Source organism: Penaeus japonicus, unplaced genomic scaffold, assembly GCF_977035675.1.
Source record: "Penaeus japonicus unplaced genomic scaffold, GWHDUDI00000001_assembly GWHDUDI00000019, whole genome shotgun sequence".
In the NCBI taxonomy this organism is placed as follows: domain Eukaryota; kingdom Metazoa; phylum Arthropoda; class Malacostraca; order Decapoda; family Penaeidae; genus Penaeus; species Penaeus japonicus.
Window position 1 is genome coordinate 23,119,132 of NW_028234421.1, and position 2,500 is coordinate 23,121,631.

At 37.3% G+C, this 2,500-nt stretch overlaps 1 long non-coding RNA gene across 2 annotated transcripts in view; it reads left to right on the forward strand.

Moving 5' to 3' along the window:
- The window catches only part of LOC122250061 (uncharacterized), a 47,431-nt gene that overhangs the window by 27,487 nt on the left and 17,444 nt on the right, over positions 1-2,500 (forward strand). The window contains exon 2 of one of the 2 annotated variants that reach the window (XR_006222910.2): positions 1-2,500. This exon is cut by the window's left edge and continues 48 nt beyond it; it is cut by the window's right edge and continues 766 nt beyond it. The exons of the other annotated variant lie outside the window; for it this stretch is intronic. This is a non-coding gene — a long non-coding RNA (uncharacterized LOC122250061). 2 annotated transcript variants of the gene reach the window in all.

Consider the following 2,500-nt stretch of genomic DNA (forward strand, 5'->3'; position numbering starts at 1 on the left):
ATGTCATGATAACTACGAGGCTGACGGAAGACAAGGAAGACTAGCCTTACGAAATTGAAGATTTAAAGACGTGTCAAAGATTAGACGCCTGGAGAACTGGAGAAACAAAGACTATGCTTACAGAAGGGAAGGAACGGAACGCAGTGTCAAAGATTGACGCCTGGAGAATTTTTTCTGCATATGTTTTGACATGTTTTGCATGTAACGTGTGACAAACAGCATCTACAGTCGGTTGTGTTAGTCAAAACCCTGGATTAGTCTACTTGTTTAAACAAGGATGTGTTCTTGTTTATTTGCACGTTGAAAGAGTGTTGTTGTGAACTCGTGGCTGTCCCTGAGAGGAAGGAGAACCAGAACTAAAGCCGCCATCATGGGAAAAGCGCTCGAACGTGTCATACAATCGTTTCTGCAGGCAGATGGTAAAAGAAAAAAAAAGTTTATTCAAATATTTTCTTCAAAAAATTGGGAAGCTCAAAATCATTGGTTTGTTTTGAAAAATAATAATGTTCCGAATGAATCACTTCTATAATATCATCAGCATTTTCGGAATTCAGCATTCTGTCTGGGCAGTGAAACAAAGGTCCAGAGTTGTTTTACATTAGCATTGGACTTTTGGACTTAGTTAGTATCTGGTTTAGTTAACAGTAATGTAACCGCCATCATTCTCTCGCAGATTCTATTTTTTGATGATTCGTAATGGGATATCATGCGGCTAATGGATGATGAAGTATATCCATTTGTTGTAAAGGTTATATCGGGAAAATAAGTGGATTGCGGCCAATTTTATGAGTACACCTTAATGTCTCGTTTGACGCTAATTTAGTTAATGTAGATATATTGTAAGCACTCGCCTAAACTTCCACCATGTCTACACACTCCACCGTCCAACGTATATATATTTACAGGTCATCAGCCTAACACAAACAGGGTTTTAATGTTGTTATTCATCCAGTTGTTAATCAGTTTTTTTGTAATAACAACTGGAATGATATTGATTGCATGTAATATGTATGGTCCTAATTTAATACACATAATTTGTACGGTACTTAATGCAAGGGAAAAAAATACACGAAACACACAGTAATCACCGACAGAGACCGACGATAGAGAACAAGTGTGATACTAGGTAAAAAAAAAAAATGTTATATATAGAATTTGGACGTCTAAATTTCTACTTGTGTTTGATTACAGGTGTGATCTCATAGCGTTTTGTGTGTTGCCTGTACTGCAGAAGCTTCTTTTCTGCATGATAACATTAACTTCAACCAATAGTATATCCTAGATAGTACTATTCCCAGAATCATAATGCAATAATGTCGCAGTTGAGAATTCAAGATGTTAATCCGTATGAACTCAATAGCATGTAAATTATTTTACTGCAGCAATCTGGGGCCTATATACCTGCATTTGACCCAATGTGTGTAAGGTTTGTATCGCTGACTTTGGGCTGACAAAAGATCTATCAATAACCAGTATTATGATATCTAATTTGTTTCTAGTTAGGATTCTTAAAGTCAGTGCCAGCAGTTCTAAACGATTTAGTAAAACCCAGGACCCATAGTGTGTTAACAAAAGCCTCGCCTTTTTCTAAAGATACTTGCATTTCAAGAACTCTGAATAGGAGATTCATCGACATAGCAAACTAGATCCAGCCGCTATGCATGATTATTTCCCTTTGCGTCATGCTTCGAGGGCTATTAGGACCACTAATGCCTCTTGGAAGGTGGTAATGTCAGCATTGTGCATGACCCTGAACTCCACCAAGAATGCAGTTGGAAGATGTAAACAAGTCCCTTTCTACGTTATACAGGAAACTATAACCGCATCTGCAAACAACTCGCCGACAAGGCAGTTCATCAAGACAGCTCTAGAACCTGTGAGTTGACAGCAGGTAGTGAGCGAATATTTTACGCTATTGTCTGAAAGCAGATTAGTGTTTGCGAAAAGTAAAAAAAAAAATAAATAGGAACTCTATGGAGACTTCTTTCCTGTGCTCAAAGGAGATAGCCATATTAGGCCATGCTTTTGTCTGTATGATATCCATTGTATGCTTCTAGAAATTTACGAGATTCGCTCAGGAGGCGATACCGCACTTGTGTTTTGCTGTATTTTCCGTTGGATATTCATGTTTTTGAAGAAAAATAAACCTACCCATTAAATACAAACCCACTTTACGAAATGGGGCTACATAAGTATTTTTCCATGTTTTACTCAGTCATTCCTTACATCCAGACTGTTGATTTAGATCTTTAATTCATTAACGTTGCTCTACAGAAAGTAAACTCATTAGCCCGAGTATTTATGGTTCTTGAACCTGTTATACCCATGCCATGCAGACGATTGCTGCACATCTGGCATTGATGTATACAGATGTAACGTCAGGAGCTAGAAATCTGCTATCCCAAGGCTATTGAGCATTTTAAACCAGGGTTCTTCAACGTATGCTATATAAAACAATTTTTTTAAAAATGCATATGAATTTTAAAATGTATGTTTTAGT